Source organism: Mus pahari, chromosome 13, assembly GCF_900095145.1.
Source record: "Mus pahari chromosome 13, PAHARI_EIJ_v1.1, whole genome shotgun sequence".
In the NCBI taxonomy this organism is placed as follows: Eukaryota; Metazoa; Chordata; class Mammalia; order Rodentia; family Muridae; genus Mus; species Mus pahari.
Window position 1 is genome coordinate 71,027,138 of NC_034602.1, and position 19,867 is coordinate 71,047,004.

The following is a 19,867-nucleotide window of genomic DNA, read 5'->3' on the forward strand; positions in this document are numbered from 1 at the left end:
TGTACCCCATTTTTTAATAGGGTTATTTGGTTCTCTGAAATCTAACTTCTTGAGTTCTTTGTTTATATTGAACATTAGCCCTCTATAGGATTTAGGATTGCACTTTATCCATTCCTAAGAGAAGCTAGAATGTGAATCTTTAATTGAAAAAGAGAAAAGTGAAGTATGTTTATTGCTAGGAAAAACCATGTGTACATGATTATTCCCAGAGGGTATCTTTGTAGTTATTTGATATCAATAATTACATGGTATTGTCAGTCTCTTCATGTGCAGGCATTTTAGCCTAAATTCTATCATATGTATGTATAGAACAGGGCAATATAGAGAAGAACTGGTGTTCTCCATGATTTTAGGCTTCTACTGGGCTCTTGAAAAGTATATTCTACTCCTAATGGGAGACAAATGTAATGTCCACAAAGGAAAGTTAACACATACACGAACATATGTCATTTAAACTTTAACAAGGTGGTATGTTTTATTACACTTATTTTTCTATAATAATTCTTTGTGCGATTGTGCATGTATATGATTCTCTCTCTCTCTCTCTCTCTCTCTCTCTCTCTCTCTCTCTCTCTCTCTGTGTGTGTGTGTGTGTGTGTGCACGCGCGCGCGCGCACGTGTGCTCGTTTGTGTGTTGGTATACGTGTCAGAGTTTTGGTGAGTTGACATTCTCCTTCCCCATGTGGGAGCCTGTTTTTGAACTCAGGTCAACAGGCTTGGCAGCAAATGCTACGTGCCACCTTACTAGCTCCAATATGATTTCTTAATTTATCCTGATTGACATTCACATGGAAGGAAAGCATCAGTTTTCTGTAGTTTTACTCTGCGTATTGTTGATTAAGTAAGGACAGTTTTTGAAGAAATACAATGTTCTTCTAATGATAGAGCCCAAATTTCAGTGATTGGCTCATTCGATAATTAAAACATTTTGAAATAATTTGTAGATATGTGTCTGTTTTCCTTCTGAGCTACAAATGTTTGCCAGCCTGTCTCTATATGGGTTTTCCCTCTGAGCTCTGCTTGACAGAAGTCTGTATAGGAAATAAAACATAATCAGGTCTCTGGCGAAAGCTGTTCCATAGGTTGAGCTCATCAAACTTTAGTGCAGTGCGACCTTTTTTTATAAAACACATTCCTTGATTCCAGAGTGTAAGCCACACTAGTCTTGCTTTCCAGATGTTGAAGTCACAGATAGGAACTCGTTACTGAGGAACACAAAGCACACTATTTTAAAGACATCAGCGGAGAAGATTTTCTGCATGAAATCCTAGACAAAGTGGGAAATAAAGCCCAGTGCAATGAAATGCAGTCAGTGTGCAATTGGGAAAGAAAAAGAAAAATGAATGCCAAGGAAGGCAGAGGAACCGCGCTCTGGAAATCGGATCTCTGATGTGTAAGCTAATCACTTTTAGAACTCCAGCCAGGCTTTTTTTTTTTTTTTTTCATCTGTGCAAAAACGTCTCTTTATTTTGTACTTTCTGATTCTTGATCCCACCCCCACTACGCAGTTGGCACCTTCCCAAAATACTTTGGCAGAGGTCGCTTCCCAGAAGCCTTTTAAACTTTAGTTAGAATACATTTATTGATTTTATTGAATGGCCAGAGCAATGGAGAGTTTTGGGAAAAGTGCATATAAGAATCTGTCTGGCCTGGCAAGCCAAGCCATTTTAAATGTCTGAGAACACTTCATTAAATGCAGGTTCTCATCGTTTGCAAAATAGTAAAGGTTTCTGCTGTATTTCCTTGGTTGGATAGCACCTGACTTACATAATATCATAGAATGAGAGAGAAAAAACATTTTTTTTTCCAGAACTGACATTTAGAGACTGTAAGTATGCAAAAATCCAGTGACTTTTTAAAAACCGACTTAAAAGAATATATAGAAAATGCTTGGTAGCCTTACATGATAACATTCCCTTAATCTGTTTTTTTTTCTTATGTACACTATGTAACAGATACAGATTAAACTATGTTGTCTAAATTTACCATAAAAGGGAAATATACTTTGTCAAAAACTTAGCAATTGATCTTTTCATATTACTCTTCTTCTCATTTACTTGGATATATTTTTTTTTCATTTCAGGCTTATAATTTGGACAATAAGCAGGAAAGAAGTTCCATATCTTTAACTCTAAGATATGGAACACATATACTTCTTTAACGATCTGCAGTTCTAGAGCCCAATGCTAAAGGAAAGAGAATAGAATACTTACTGAGATTGTAAATAGCATATTCTGAAGACCAACCGTTTCATCTTGCATTTGAAAAGGATATGGACTGTATAAATGAGCATCTCCAATGTATTCAAGTGGGCTTTAAGAATGGTCAACATTTTTTAAAGATTTATTTATTATTATACATAAGTACACTGTAGCTGTCTTCAGACATTGGATCTCATTAAAGGGTGGTTGTGAGCCACCATGTGGTTGCTGGAATTTGAACTCAGGACCTTCGGAAGAGCAGTCAAGTGTTCTTGCCCACTGAGCCACATGCCAGGCAGTGGTGGCACACACCTTTAATCCCAGCACTTGGGAGGCAGATGCAGGCAGATTTCTGAGTTCGAAGCCAGCCTTGTTCCAGGACAGCTAGGGCTACTCAGAGAAACTCTGTCTCAAAAAAAAAATTTTTTTTTTACATACTTTATATATTGTTCTATTTAATTTACAGGAATTTTGATGCCAAATTTTTCTTCTTGGTTAAATTTTATATTTTGAAAAATGTTAAACATTTAAAAAGTCATTCCATTTTACTTAGCATGAAACAAAGCATCCATGATATGCATAATCTCTTGTACTAAAATGCTTTGATGCTAAATTATTTGAATTTAATTGCCAATGAAGCAAAATTCAAAACTTTATTATTTAATATATATTTGTATAGTTATTATTTCAGGATAAAATATCAAGTAGATTACAGTATTTTCTAATAGAAAATAATTATTTATAAATATAGAGGGTAGGCACATTCTACCGTAATTAATCTTGATAATTCCCATTATTAGAGAAGTAGGAAAGCAGGATTAGTGGCCAGAAATGTCATGTTTCAATTATAGTCAGTGCAGAGCCAGTTTGAAAACTAAAGGCACTGGGTAAATTATATGATTGTTTTCAGATTGATCATTTGAGAACCATTTCTCAAGCACAGAATTGAAACATATTTCTGAAGAAATCTTCCTTGATCCTCCCTAAGTCTTCCTGAGGTTGTACACAAGGGCTGCTGGTCCTTGGAATGCCATTATATTAAATAGGGGATAGGGAGGTCTTGGCTCAGCTGGTGATCCATTTTGCTGGTAGGGAGCATCCAGTGTGAACTGAGACCCTTTGCCTCTTTGGTGGCATCTGCTGTACATTATACCTTCATCTCCCATTATTGGAAGCCTAGTCTTTCTCTAGGTGATAAGGGGCTAGGGTTTCCAAGGGTGAAAGATTAGTGTGGAGTTTTCCTTTTTAGATTGTAGAACATCAGTATGCCATTCACCACACAAGCAATAAAAATGAGGCCCCCAAGGCTGATTTTGTTGTTTTATTTATTTTGTTTTGTTTTGTTTTAATAAATTCTTCAAGGCTAAGAAAGAATATCCAAGAGAAACTCCTAGAGAAATTATCACACAAGTACAATAGTCTAGATCAGGACTTGCTGCAAGGAAAGCGTTGCTGTCCTACAGAAAGGCCTCAACGCCTCTATTTATGAATCATCGCACTGTGACAAATTTGATAAGCATTTAGTAAAAACCAAACTTATAGTTTATGGAATTTGCTCTTGACCAAGACAGATATCTCTCACCATACTCTCTTGAAATGTTAGAAAGCCATTACATCTTCCTGATCCCAGTAAGCCACAAGAGCATAACAGTAACAAACTTTACAGAGGCTTTGTTCATAAATTATATTGTTCTGTATAGTTGTATATATTACAGGTGCTCTTTTTCTTAAATTATTATTTTTTTGCTGGTAATATTTGGGACATATTCCCATTGTAACTTGGAGGGCACCTATTTACACATGGGATTTTATTAATCAAGATCTTGCCATGTTCATTTGGGTAGAAGGGTCTTTGTCTTCTAAGTGAAGGCTAAAGAAAATAAAAGGCCTCAATTAGTTTCTTTGTTCATTTGTCATTGTAATACATATCCAAGGGTATAGTATGATTTGGAATGGTACAGGATGATAGAAAATGGAGTCATTTGCAACCCCATAGGAAAAACAACAATATCAACCAACCAGAGGCCCCAGAGATCCCAGGTACTAAGCCATCAACCAAGGAGCACACAGAACTCCACCTGCATATGCAGCATCAGGCATCAATGGAGAAGAGGTCCTTGGTCCCCAATGTACAGGAATAGAGGGAGGGGAGGTGGGAGTGGGTGGGTGGAGGAACACCCTCATAGAAGCAGGGGGAGGAAGGATGGGATAGGGTGTTTCTGGGAGGGAGGGAAACCGGGAAAGGGGATAACATTTGAAATGTAAATAAATAAAATATCCAATATGAAAAGGAAGAAAAAGAAAAATAAAAAGAAAAAAATGAAGTTATGTAGCAAATCACCCTATGTACTAGTGTAGGCAGAGAAGATGACTGTCACTATAATAAACTTCAGAGTTGGACAAGTAAATATGTTAGCTAATAAGTTGATTCATGTGTGGATTTGTGTAATCCTTTCTCCTCTCGTTAAGGCTTGAGTTATCCATGCCTTTTAATGTGTCATACCCTGTATATGTCTATTAGCTCTTTCAGAATTAGTTGTATTTATCAGGGGAGGGGAAATTTGTGAGTAAGTTTATTGAATTGTTATTGTTAATATTGACCATAATGGAGAACATGTATAGTTTTTGTGGCATTAAGCAATTAGTGAAATTTTATAAATTCACTAATAGGATTATAAAAACTTAGTAATCATTTTAACATTTGTCTGTGGTAAACTGCATGCATGCTTTTAGTAGTGTTACTTCCCTTTTAGCTATACATTTAGTTGCCTCTTCTATTTGTTTAATGTGGAAGCTCTGCTAATTGGTCCTATGTCATTCTCATTATCTAATGGAGCAATTTTAAGGTATAAATTTACCACTAAACACTGCTTTTACTGCCTCCTACAAATTTTGATATTCAATGTTTGATTTTGTTCAACTTAAAATATTCCTAGTTATTGTTAGCAATTGATAAATATTTGGGGTTTACTAATTTTCCTTACTCATTTAATTGATTCATTTAGATAACATACTTTTATGACTTCAGTCCTTCTACCTTTACTAAGATTTGGTTTATGGTCTAATGGTCTAATGTTAAGTCCAGTGAGGGCTCTAACAGAGCTTGAACAGTTCATAGGCAAACTGCTACAGGATCCTGTTGTACAAAATCTCAACACCTTATCTTGTATTATCAGTTTCTTAGCTGTTAGAGGACTTGATAATTTCTCTTGACTTAAAACACTTGATATGGAAACTTCAAATACTTTCAACATTGATATTGGGGAGAATATTTCCCACCATACTTAACTCAGCCTTTCTCAAGGTTCTCCTTCTATGCACTTGCACGATATGGATTGTGATTTCCTGCACCCTGTAAGGCAGCATATAAGCAATTGCATTCAGAGACTTCTCTGCCTAGCAGAATCTTTACTGAGGAATGTCCCAGATACCCAAGGATGGTGATGTGGGAAGTTATTTGGTTAGATTTTGTTCCTGTTTCTTTTCTTTTTCTTTTAATTATGTTTTTCATTGGAGAAAATATGTGTATTCCTCATTTAGAGAGGTTTGAAACCTAGTATCTGTGCCAAGCAAGATGGTACACTTGTAGACTACTGAGAAGGATCCCTCATTGGAGAAGTGAGGTTTTAAGCACTAACTTTTTGGATATGATTTGAGGACTAACTTTTAGGGTAAAAATCACCATGTGAAAAGGTGTTTATTTTATTTATTTTATTTTAATGAACAGATTAAGGACAAGAGTATGGGCTGGAAGACTAGCTCAGTCTCACAATATATGCTTAAATCCCAGAAATCACAGGTTCAAATCCCAACATTTCCAGCCCCAAAGCCTCTCTTAAGTGTGTACAGAATGGTCTGAGGTGTACAATCTTGTCACTTTTTCATGGCCTCATGGAACACTATGGGGCACTTCAGCAGGTCATATTATACAATTTTGGAATGAGGACATGTGAGTTAAGAAAAAAAATCATACCTTTCTTGTTCCATTTTGATCTCATACTAATTGGTACTGGGTTATTTGGGGGGTATATTGTTTAACTATCAATGTGTAAAGCTACCTCTAACAGCAACAAGTGACATGAATTTCTGGGATTATCTTCTGAATAATCAATCTATGGGAGCTCACTTTCCCTTTAATTTAAATATCTCAACAAAGATGGTTAGGGATAATACGATACTATTTGAGAAGCTTGAATTATAGAATCAGAACTAACATGGAATACAGTTCTTAATTTATCACTCAACCTTCCCTTTATATTGAAAGATAAAAATATCCGGACAAATATCAGATGACTATTTAAAAAGTTTAAATGACAATATGAAGTGAATAAAGCAGTGTTTGCCACACCATGGGGATTTTAGCTAAGTATAAAATGTGTACATGTCCTATAGAAAATAGACAGTATGGAGTTTATAAGTATATAAAATGTACTTCTCCATATGGGTGTGTCTTCTCCTTGTGTGTCTCTGTCTCAGTTTGCTTCCTAGATGGAATGTGGATAAATTCTGTGAGTATTCGTTCAATCTCTTCATTTCCTTCTGCATCTATGCTAACTCGAGCCGTGACTGAAACAGGAAATATGTGATGAATGGTTACAGATTGTCTTTTTAATTTTGCTCTGTCAGAACTGTAAAATATGAGCCATATTTATCGTCTGTTACTGATTTTATAAATTGGCAATTCATTAGTTTTCATCGATATCTACTTTTGTCATCATATGTGATTAATTATAGTGCTTGTTCAAAGCATAGGTTATTTTTATCCTTAGCTAACATAAATCAAGGTTTTAGAACCGAAGTATTTCCATCTCTTTCTCATGTCCTATGATAAACTGCAATGATTTCCAGGGTATTGCTTTTATACTATTTTTGAAACATATACAACTGTAAGGTGATGAAGATATCAACAGATGCATTAATTGAACTAAAACATCTTAAACAATTAGATTGTTGAGTGCTTTCTTTCTAAGAAATCATATACTCAAAATATTCACACTAGCTGTTTTTGAATTTTCATCTTAGAATAAGTTTATTGAATAGAAATTAAGTTTACCTGTAATATCTCATAATAGATAGATGTCTGTTGATATGGCCCCTGTCTCTGCTCCTCAGTCTATTTTGTTTCTCGTCCCTTTGCTTTCTCCTTTTCATTCCTAGGCTCTCCTGTCTATTTGTCCTTTTCGTTGTGATGCTGAGTGGCTTTAGGAAGCTGATCTTTGTCCTGTGTTCACATAAAGTCAAGTGATACTCAAGAGTGATTCTCACAGTGATGAAAATACTCCCCATTGTAGGCTAAAGACTGTCTCTGCTTATGGAAGAAAACAAAGAACAGACAAATCAACTAACAAAACCAGAAAGACCCAGAGTTTGTGAAAGTGGCTGTGCAGACACATACAAGGATATACACAGTGATTAGCTCTACATTACCGCTTCAGTTTCCGTGAGGCTAATGTGGACAGTTTCCTGTTTACAATGTCTTAGTTTTGACTGAAGAAAATGTTAGCATTTTGTTTGCCCAGTCAGCATTTTGGAGGCTGAGTTAGTTGCTTGTTCCACTAGGGAGAGGTGATACAGTCAGAGTATCAAGTGATTTTTGCCGTAGAGGACTTAATAACAGATACTTCATGGTTGACACAAGAGCGTAAGCAACGTTAGACTGGCAGCATTTGAGGGGAAGTGAAGTTTGAAGATTAGCTGTCTATGAACATCAAAATTTATTTCTATGGTGATGCAAAATACCTGAAGGGAGATATCTGTGAGCAGGCCTGTGCTGTGATTCATGATTTTCCAGTTATATAAAACATTATCAGAAAGACAAATATATATTTTTTAAAATCAAGGGGACAGTAATCTATGAAGTCCTTCCTTACTCAAAGAATGCTAGGATTGGTTGAATGAAGATTATTCAGGGTATTTTGAGCAACTGATTATAAAGAGATGTTTGTTTGAGTAGTCAAGCATGAGATACAAATGTAGAATTGGCTTGATCTTGAAAAAAATTTAACTAAGTATTCAAATACTATTGAACATTTATTACAATATGACAAGTCCTGCTATTCATAATTTAAAATCACCAACTCAAATCAAATGTTTACATTAGAGGATAATTTCTACTAATATATACTTGGTTTAATTTCAATCAGTTGTGATTTATATGAAGGAGAACTGAGTTTAATTCCGTGGTATTGATATTTGCTCCATACTTAATTCCATATCCATTTCTGAACAAAATGGTAGAATAGATAATGTTTTTTGTTATTATTTTGGGGTATGGATTGTTATACTTTAGGAGAAACAAAACACTCCTATTGCAACTATATATAAAATATAAATTTCAGAATAATTACTAGGTGTGTTAATTGTATAAATTCTTAAATACACTTACTGGAAAGTTTAAAATGGATGTAGTTACAGAACTGCAAATATATATAAAATTTCCAAATAAAATATTTTAAAGGAAAATATTCTTTAAATATTTTTGACAATCAGTTTGGTGATTTAAAAATGGGATTTTGACAAGTTTAAGAAAATAAGCATAATATCCTGAAAACCATTAAAATAAATTTATTTTGATATATATTTAATTTCTATATTAGATTTTATTTAGATCTTCATAATTATTTTTATTATTTGGTCTCCATATCAGTATCTCTATCTCAAACACACACATAGTTCAATATATTCAAATAAATGGTACATTTATTAAAATGTGATAATTGGTAAAATATTATTCAAGATCAAGCCAACTCCCAATATATAATTTTGAAATCTTTTGTGACCTTTCAAGAAGAAAAATATTTATATTATATACTTAAATATTTCACGTACATTCCTACTAAACAGACTTATTAAAATTGCATTATGTATCTTTCAGGTTTTCTTACTTCTCATTCTGCTGGGACAGTTTTAAATGTGGTGGGGGAATAGATTTCTTGAATAGTAATAACACTTTATCAGTTCTGTTATTAAGATCCTAAAAGGAAATACTTTGTCATCTAATTTTATCTTTTATCTTATTTTTGCAGAAATGATTAATTCAGAAAGGCTGAAGACAAAGCTATGGATTTTTAGCAGTCACAGAACAAATTAAGGTAATTAATAGATTATTATGTATGCTGAAAATTTAAAAATGAATTTACAATGTGTGATGCCAACTTAGTATATGTTTTATGAGACTTAATCAAATTAAAAATGTAGCCTGTTTAAATTTTTCATATATTTTGAAATGGTATTTTTACTTTTTATATATTTATGAAAAATAAGTTCTCATATTTTCTGAACAATAAATTATGTAGGTGATCATATTTGCTATTGTGAAGAAATATATGCTAACCACATAAAGAGAATTTGGAAAAAGGAGGTAGTTTTGCATATGCTGCTCTGGAAAGGCATTAATGGCTCTAATACTCTATTAACTATATGAAATCAGTATGCCAAGATTTTTGTTTCTATTGGTGCACAGACACCAAGGCAAGGCATCAATGTCATTCTTGTGTAATTCATTTCATTTGCTCTCAATTTTATATCCAAAATTGATATAAACATGCTCAATTCATTCCATAAAGGTTTTAATATGTAAAGGAAATTGTTTTCAAACTGACCTATTTACTACAAATGTATTTATTTTCTTCAACATGAAAAATTTCAGAGTATAAAATTAGGATAGTACATAATTTCTCAAGGAACTCATGAGGTATAATATATGTCTTTTTATTCATAATCAATGGTAACAACTAGGATTTCTTTGTCTTTTTTCTTTTCTTTTTCTTTCTTGTTGTTGTTTTTGTTTTGAGGATAATGTATGATAAGCAGCCTGACTCCAGATCCTTCTTCCTTAGTCTCCAGGGTTGGATTTCAGCCCTGCACAAAAGTACCAGGCTTCTGTTGTCTTCCTAGAGCTATTCAAAATAATTTTGTAAAGTAACTGTAAATTTGTTTAAAAAATAAGTTATCTTAAATATGCAGTAAAAATAATCAAGGCTTCTGGTTTTCATATTATTCTTCACAGTTGATTAATATTTATTTGTTTTGATTCATTAAAATAGTAGTTATTATAAATTACCCTAAATGTATTTTCCAAGACCCTGTATTTGTCCTTAAGCAAACACTAAGTCACTTAAGATTATGATAACATGGCAAATGCCTCTGTAGATGACAACTTTTAAGTTGATCTCAGTGTTTTAAATGTTCTCTCTTAACTTCTTTGACTTTGTTTTGTTTTGTTTTGTTTTGCTTTTTTTTTTTTTTGCTTTGTTTTTTCTCCATATCGTGAGCTTATGCAAACGTCATTATCCCCCTCTTTTGAGAGTAGATGCGATATGTCACTCAGGATTGCTCGTATTTATATCTTAGTATCTAAATGCTATAGACATTCATCTACTAGAAGACATCAGTTCCGTGATACATTGAAGGAAACTAATTTTACAAAAAATCAGACTTGTTCAATAATTCCTTCAAAAAATTAAACCAAGTATTGCGTGAATACTCTCATCAGAAACTGTACAGGCCTGAGGATGGTGATATATGCTTCATATCCAAGAATTTAAGGTTAGGCAGGAAATTCATTGAGATATTTCCAGGCAAGCCAGAGTTGCTCGGTGAGATAGTTTCTCAAGACTCAGACAAAAATATGAAGAGAGTTGTTTCCACCAGAGGCAAACTACAAACCGAAGAACAAAGTATGTATTATAAGAAAAACAATCTCCCTGTTGTCAAGTGTGTCAAGTGTTAGTAGTTCTAACCTGTTCTGTCAGTCTTTATTTGCCTCGTGTTTTTAAATACATAGGTGTGTAATGTGTACTAAACTTACTTTTGAAGTATGCAGTCTGCTCTGGCAAGCATTGAAAACGATAAAGACCCCACCAAATCAAAAGACACGACACATTTACCACACCAGGTCCCCAGCCACTCCTTTGCTGGTCCACTCTCATTCCTGGGCACCTGTAGACTCTATTTTAATATTAGACACCATACACCTGTGAGAAGTAGGAAGACCTGCTCCTGGTTTGGTGACACATTATTGACACATGGCCTCTCACATATAATTTACCATGTCTAAGCTTCTTTTTCATCTTGTGTCAAAAGAGGTTAATAACGATTTCTACCACACACCATTATATAGAGCTCAGCATGTCTGAAACACAGGAACCATGCTTGAGACTCAAGAGGAGACATACCAGATGCCAGGGAGAATGCCACAATAAATGCCTTCTTTGAGATGTGTTAAACCATACAACACCAAACTGATGTTTTCAAAATAATTATGGGAGTTTGGAAATACCATCCTGACACAAGTTCAGTTGTCGACTCCACCCCTCCAGTGCCTAGGCATAGCTACATTATGTAATACTACAATGATTTCCCACATGTGGTATATCCATCAGCAGGTTCTCCCAGACTCCTAATCACCCCATTGGCCTCTGACTTGAGTACAGTCTCAGCCCTTGCTTTGTAGAAATGAGACAGTGTTCGGTGTTTACTTTTGACCCATCTTCACCAACTTTGCCATAACTGTAACTCACAACTCCATCTCAGCCTCCTGGGCTCTCCAGCTGGCTTGGTTTCACTTTGCTCTGAATACTCCTATCTCCAAGCTCTTCAGCCTTTGTTTCTCTCATGCCCACTCTTCTCAGATATCCTTGACTCCTGACCTAGAACTCCTTTTCTCATGCTGGACTCTTCTACACAGTACTGATTAAAATTGAAAGTACCTACCTGAGAGTCCTCTGTGGCTCCGCCTCTGCTCTTTGAATTCATAATATTTGACAGCATGTGGGAGCCAGGATTTTTTCCTTGCTTTTTCTTATTTTTTAATAAAATTATGTTTTTATTTATTTATTAAATTATTTTATTTATTTATATTTCAAGTGTTGTCCCCCTTTCCAGTACACCCTCCCACAGTTCTTTACCCCTTTCCCTGCCCCTTTGACTCTGAGAGGGTGCTCCCTCACCCAACTACCCCCCTACCCCCACCCTTTCCTCACCCTGCCAGCATCCCCTTTCCCATCCTCTCCACTGAGGCCAGACTAGGCAGTCCTCTGCTCCATGTTTCCCAGGAGTCACTGACAAGCCCAAGTATGCTCTTTGGTTAGTGACTTAGTCTCTGTGAGCTCTGAGGTAACTGGGTTAGCTGATACTGTTGTTCTTCTTATGGGGTTGCCATCCCCTTCAGCCCCTTCATTCCTTCCCAAAACTCTTCCATAGGGGTCACCTACCTCAGTCCAAGAGTTGACTGTAAGTGTCTGCATCTATCAAAGACGTAGATCCTGGCTTCTTTAAATTAGCTCCTGTAGGGCCCAGAGACATGCCTCCTTTAGTACAGTGCCTGCCTTGCCAGGCAAGCAGAAGAAATTGCATGGCTTATGACCCAGAGCTGCAGAACTAGAGATAGACAGATCCTGAGAAGATCCCTTTACAGCAAGCCCAGCCAAAGAGATGAACTTCATGTCACTAAACTGTGAATATGATAGTTGAAGAAGATACCTCATGTCTAGTATGGGTCTCTACACTAATGTTAACACATACCTGCACATGCATGTGTGCATTCATCCACTAATAATTATATACATCACACCCACACAAAGGATACACACACACAATAAGTTTATATGTTAAGAAATTTCCTATTTATGATGTGCTTATTTGTTTTTTTCTCTATCTTTTATAATGAAACTTCAGTTTGATGTTATGTGGTTAAACACATTTTGAAGAAGGCATTATTGTGGCCTTCTCCAGGTGATCTTTCCTCTTGAGTCTCAAGCATTTATACTGTGTTTCTGACATGCCGAGCTCTGTCACTGTCCTCGCTCATGGACGCATAGTATAGCTAACTGGAAATATCACAGATGACAATGTGAGTCCAAGCAAATAGATTGTCTGTGTTATTCTTGCAAGAACTCAGTTGCTGTCAAATGAAGATCCGTTTTGAGATCACAGCTAGGATTGAGTGGTGGTTACACCTTTGAGCACACTTGCAAAGAGAAGTTGATGGATCTTCCTTACTGCATTTGAATGATGAGAGCAGAGTTGAAGTCAGGAATAGCTATCAGGTTGAAAACTGACAATGCTGTTTGTGGTAGATCACAGAATTAACTTTAAATACAAATATATATATATATATATACATATATATATATATATATATTTGCGATTATAAAGAAATGATTTATATCTATGCTATACATACATAGTTTACTTCATGTAATTATATACTTTATTATATAATATTTATGTTATAAAAATAAAATATATTCACATTAGATCCACTTATTTTAAGTATCATATTTGTAAGTATAAAGAAGTGATGTAGTGTTTTATGGGAATAACATTCAGACAGTTAATTTTAATTTTTAGGTGAAGATGATTTCTACATATATTTAGGCATTAGACTTTAGGTCACTTAATGCCTCTTACTTTAACTTTTTGTTTATAGAAAATTAAAACAAAATTTGATTTGCCTGGAAATTACATTTCTAATTAATTTCAAGGCCACACAGAAAGTGCAGGATCGTGGAGCTGGCCAGGGGCAGAGTGAAAGCTCATGGATAATTCATACTCTCATCTCTACTTATTCCATGCTTAGTGGCTGTCACAGGCTGTCAGCCACATAGTGCCCTTCAGAATTCACATGCATACATAGCAGCCTTTGGAAATCTGCATAAAGAGAAGTCTGCCATCGGATAGATAGCTGCCCATCAGTAGAAACTGTCAGCCCATTTATGACCACGAAACAGTGATCATGAAAGGCAGTATTGGCAGACAACAAAACCACTTAGTAACTCAAACAAACAAATATTAAATAAATAAGCAAACTGGTTGTCTTAGTTAGGGTTTTACTGCTGTGAACAGAAACCATGACCAAGGCAAGTGTTACAAAAAACAACATTTAGTTGGGGCTTCCTTACATGTTCAGAAGTTCAGTCCCTTATCATCAAGGTGGGAGCATGGCAGTAACCAGGCAGGCAGTGTGCAGTCAGAGCTATATCTTCATCCAAAGGCTGCTAGTGGAAGACTGACTTCCAGGAAACTAGGGTGAGGATCTTATGCCCACACCCATAGTGACACACCTACTCCCACCAGGTCACACCTATTCGAACAAGGCCACACCTCCAAATGGTGCCACTCCCTCGTCCAAAAATATACAAACCATCACACTGGTTTTCACAGTTATTGTAAAGAAACAAGAACGGAAAAACACTGAAATCATATGCATTTACCAAGTATCCTGGAATCAGTTTCTTTGCTGCACATAGCTTTATTTGTATAATCTTTGATGTCCAAAACTGTTTTAAAATGTCTAAATGTTCTTTAACATGGTTTTATATGTAAAAAGTATTGATTTATTTATTGAAGTTCTAAATGTTGAACATAGATATTTGTGAATGCTACCCAAGCCCTCCATCACTGAATTATAACCCGGATTTTCTTTGTATTGATTTTTTAATATATAATTTTTGAGAATAGTCTGCCAACATTGCCCTAGCTGGCTTTGAGTGTATTCTATAGCCCATGCATGCCTAAAAATATACAACATGCAGCCTTGTATTTTCTGAACTGTACCACAGTCCTGGATTGAATTATGGGGAAACAGGGTCTTACCTTGGGGAGCATTTCTTCTTGATTGTGATAGAGCTCATACAATTGAAATTCTTGTCCATTGTGTAGTTTGAAATTAAACTCTTTAGACATTTGAGGAATTTTAACAAACATGTGTTTTTGAACTGTAACTGGTGTTTATCTATCTCCACCTTAAACTTATTAGTGTGTTTTCTTTTCTTTGTAAAATGAAATGAATTTGATTTCCTGTGGGGAGATCATGATTGTCAAATCAGGACAGCAACCAATTTTATCACCTAAAATTGGCTTCCTGTTTCTTTTAAGTAAGCATCCCCTGTGTATTCATTCCCCTTACCCCTACATATCATAGGTCATTCTCTATTCTTGTTTTAAAATTTTCAGAATGATGTACAAACAAGCCATACAATACGTTTCCTTTTGAGCCCAACTGTGTTCATGTAGCATAATGCCTTTGAGAATCGTTCTTGTTCACTGCATCATTAATTCATTCCAATTTTATTGCTGAGTGCTCTGCGTATCATAGTTCATTTATTTATCAATTACAAACATTTGGGCTTTCCAATTTGGAAGTGATAAAAGTGAAGCTTTGTAAACAATTATGTATTGTGCATGTGTGCATGCGTGCATCTGTGCATGTGATTGTGTGCATACGTTTTCAAGAGCTCTCTAAGGTAAATGCCTAAGAAGAATTGCTGGGTCGTTTAGTTAAGAGATGTATGAAATTATTTTGTTTATGCTTTATTTTGATCAAGGTTTTTTATTATTTCTATTTAAATCGTTATTGGTGTAAAAATTGGTAGTGTAAAAGCTATGCACTTAAAACTCTGGGTTTCAGCAATTCTCAACACTGGCTTAATTCTTGCATGGCCTGAATGTTTTATTGTTCCCTGAATGTATATGGGAAAATTACATCATTGAGTGAATTATTTTCTGTTTTTATTTTTATTTTTCTGTAACATTTTCCATTTTTTTTTTTTTTTGTGAGTTTGTCTCACTGCTACAGTACATGATGACAGGTTAGCCATACACAATAGCAACAACTTAGGAGTTTTCTAGACTGCATGCTACATTCATTTGCTTAATTAATGTGACGTTTCATGTCTAGTGGTGTTTACATAGGAAAGGCCCAAAAGAAGATATTTTTACAGTGTTGATAATATATTTATAATACAATAGTGTTTATAATACATAAAACCCACAGATTAAAAATACTAAGCTTTAAAAGAATGAATGTTAAGCTGCTAGTATATGCTCTCTCCAGTTTCTTTTTGGAGGCATTCAGAGCTATGATTTTTCCTCTTAGCACTGCTTTCACTGTGTCCCCTAAGTTTGGGTATGCTGTGCCTTAATTTTCATTAAATTCTAAAGTCTTTAATTTCTTTCTTTATTTCATCCTTGACCAAGTTATCACTGAGTAGGGCATTGTTGAGCTTCCATGTGTATGTGGGCTTTCTGTTATTATTAAAGACTGACCTTAGTCTGGGGTGATCTGATAGGATGCATGAGATTATTTAAATCTACATGTATCAGTTTTGTTCCTGATTATATGGTCAGTTTTGGAGAAGGTGCCATGAGGTGCTGAGAAGAAGGTATATTCTTTTGTTTTAGGATGAAATGTTTCATAGAGATATGTTAAAACCCATCACTTCTGTTAGTTTTACTGTGTCTCTGTTTAGTTTCTAGTTTCATTATCTATCTACTTTCATTGTCTTTGGTGCACTGTGTGCTTTGAGCTTTAGTAAAGTTTCTTTTATAAATATGGGTGTCCTGGCATTTGGAGCAAAGATGTGCAGAATCGAGGATTCTTCTTGGTAGATTTTTCCTTTGATGAGTATGAAATGTCCTTTCTTATCTTTTTAAATAACTTTTGTTGAAAGTCGATTTTATTCAATATTAGAATGGCTACTCCAGCTTGATTCTTGGGACCATTAGCTTAGAAAATTGTTTTCTAGACCCTTACTCTGAGGTTGTGTCTGTCTTTGACACTGAGGTGTGTTTTCTATATGGAGCAACATGCTGGGTCCTGTTTACATATACAGTCTTTTAGTCTATGTCTTTTTATTGGGAAATTGAGTCCATTGATGTTAAGAGATATTAAGTAATAGTGATTATTGCTGCCTGTTATTCATTTATTTATTTATTTATTTATTTATTTATTATTTTCTTTATTTACATTACAAATGCTATCCCAAAAGTTCCCTATACCTCCCCCCGCCCCTGCTCCCCTACCCACCCACTCCTACTACTTCGCCCAGGCCTTCCCTTGTGCTGGGTCATATAAAGTTTGCAAGACCAAGGGGCCTCTCTTCCCAGTGACGACCGATTAGGCCATCTTCTGCTACATATGCAGCTAGAGACACAAGCTCAGGGGGTACTGGTTAGTTCATATTATTGTTCCACCTATAGGGTTGCAGCCCCCTTCAGCTCCTTGGGTACTTTCTCTAGCTCCTCCATTGGGGACCCTGTGTTCCATCCAATAGCTGACTGTGAGCATCCACTTCGGTGTTTGCCAGGCACTGGCATAACAAGAGGCCACTATATCAGGGTCCCTTCAGCAGAATCTTGCTGGCATGTGCATTAGTATCTAGGTTTGGTGGCTGATGATGGGATGGATTCCCGAATGGAGTAGTCTCTGGATAGTCCATCCTTTCATCTTAGCTCTAAATTTTGTCTCTGTACCTATATCCTTTCATGAGTATTTTGTTCCTTATTCTAAGGAGGAATAAAGTATCTACACGATGGTCATCCTTCTTGGTTTTCTTGTGTTTTGAATAATGTATCTCGGGTATTCTAAGTTTCTGGGCTAATATCCACTTATCAGTGAGTGCTCCCTGTTATTTTTGTTGTTAGAGGTAGAATTATGTATATGTGGCTATCTTCTTTTAGGTTTGTTGAAAGAAGATTCCTTTCTTGCTTTTTCTAGGGTGTAGTTTTCCTCCTTTTGTTGAAGTTTTCCATCTATTATCCTTTATAGGGTTGGATTTGTGGAAAGATATTGTGTAAATTCAGTTTTTTCATGGAATATCTTGGTTTCTCCATTTATGGCAATTGAGAGTTTTGCTGGATATAGTAGCCTGGGCTGGTATTTGTGTTCTTTTGGGGTTGTATGACATCTGCACATGATCTTCTAGCTTTCATAGTCTCTGGTGAGAAGTCTGCTGTAATTCTGATAGGTCTGCCCTTATATGTTACTTGACCTTTTTCCCCTTACTGCTTTTATTATTCTTTGTTTTGGGCATTTGGTGATTTGACTATTATGTGATGAGAAGAATAAATATAGAACCTAAGCAAGCACTGGACAGATATTCATATTAGGAACCAAGGTAACACAAAGCCATTATAGAACTGTGTTTATATAACGGGTTTTATCCTTTACTGATCTGGTAAATATCTTACCTCTTTATGTATCCTGGGAAGTGAATTATACCCAACTTATAAACATGATACTGCTGGGAAGAACCCAAGTCTCAATTGTCTTCACCATGGGTCTGTCTGTGGTTACTTTGCTAAGAGACCCAGGGTGCATCCTATGATCTCTCTGGATTGTAGTATTCTCATTTGTCCAATTAGTGAGGGCAGCATTAGATTATCCATAAAGGATCTTCTTGCTCTATAAAAAATATGGTGTTGCAATTCTATGAGTATCTTATGTCACTGAATACAAAATTTGTGTTTGTATTTATTCTGTGGAGGTTGATGAGCACATTTTAAAAGGCTTGAAAAATGTGATTAATGAAAGCCAAATGTATCATTGAAGAGGAGTCTACGGTGCATTCAAAACAACTGAATCTTATAGGATCACTAATTTATATAATGCTTTTCCAAATTTAGTGTTCAAAGCACTGGACATAAATTATATATTATTTATATATATGGAATGAACTGACAGACCACAATTGTTTTTTAGGGATTTTACTGAGAATTGAAATTCTTAACTTTTAACAGGATTTTATACATCAATAATTTATTGCTATAAGTAGTACTCCCTTAATTTTGAAGCATAGCCTGGATAAAAATTCATGTATTTAAATGACTATGCATTTAAAAATATTTGTGTTTAAATTTTTATTTATCCACATGCATATATGTGTTCTACATACTCGATACCCATGCAGACTGATAGAGCACATTAGATCCTCTGGAACTGAATTTATAGATGGTTGTTAGCTTCCATGTGTTTACTGGGTGCAAAAACCATGTCCGCTGAAGTAGCATCCTATGTTCTTAGCATCTGAGCCATCTTACCAGCCACTGAATGCACATTTTAAAAATTAAAAAATGATTTCAAACATAAATATTTTAGGAATACTGATGAAAAAGTTCATATAGGCTACTTTCTGTCATGCATATTAACCACTGATATTTACATTTCATCTTCTAAATACCAAAGGATGTTATTAATCTCAAAGAATAAAACATTATTATTATTTATTCAGCTCATCCAGATATCTACTATATTGTGTAATAGTAATGCTGTCTTGATTTTAGAAAATCGACTACAGACTGGGTAGAAATATCTGTTAATGGCTGTATGACATGCTGCTTGTATTGTAGTAGAAACTTGAAAACAAGGAACAGTTTTCAAACAAGGTCTTAGAAACTGGTGGCAGATGGATAGATTTTTTTACTGCCTTAAAATAGAGTGCATATTACAAGAAAATGGACGTTTCAAGACCAGATTAGTTCTGTAGTGACATTTAACATGTTTTGGAGAGACATTCATTTTTTGTGGGTAATGATAGAATATTATTAAATAAGAATAATTTAAAGATTATTGAGGAGACCCTGTTTTGCTTTTTTCACATTTGTTTTAATTTAATTTATTTATTTTTTACTTATTCACTTTACCTTCTGCTCTCTGCTTCCTCCCCAGTCACCCTCTCCCACAGTCCTTCCCCTATCTCCTACCCTGCCTCTCATTCTCCTCTTATTTGATGGGGGTCTCTGGGTACCTATTACCTACCCTGGAACTTCAGGTCTCTACGAGGATAGGCACTTTTTGAGTAGAGTCTTTAATATTATATATTTAATAAGCACTTTTCAAAAATAGTTACTGAAGCTTGGTGGTGGTGGCACACAACTTTAATCCT

At 35.2% G+C, this 19,867-nt stretch overlaps 1 protein-coding gene across 22 annotated transcripts in view; it reads left to right on the plus strand.

Annotated features, from left to right (window-relative positions):
* The window catches only part of Adgrl3 (adhesion G protein-coupled receptor L3), a 777,100-nt gene that overhangs the window by 172,213 nt on the left and 585,020 nt on the right, over positions 1 to 19,867 (plus strand). For all 22 annotated transcript variants that reach the window (XM_029545394.1, XM_029545383.1, XM_029545393.1 and 19 more), the window contains one exon: positions 9,227 to 9,292. The gene's annotated coding sequence lies outside the window, so the exon portion shown is untranslated. The remainder of the gene's footprint in view (positions 1 to 9,226; positions 9,293 to 19,867) is intronic.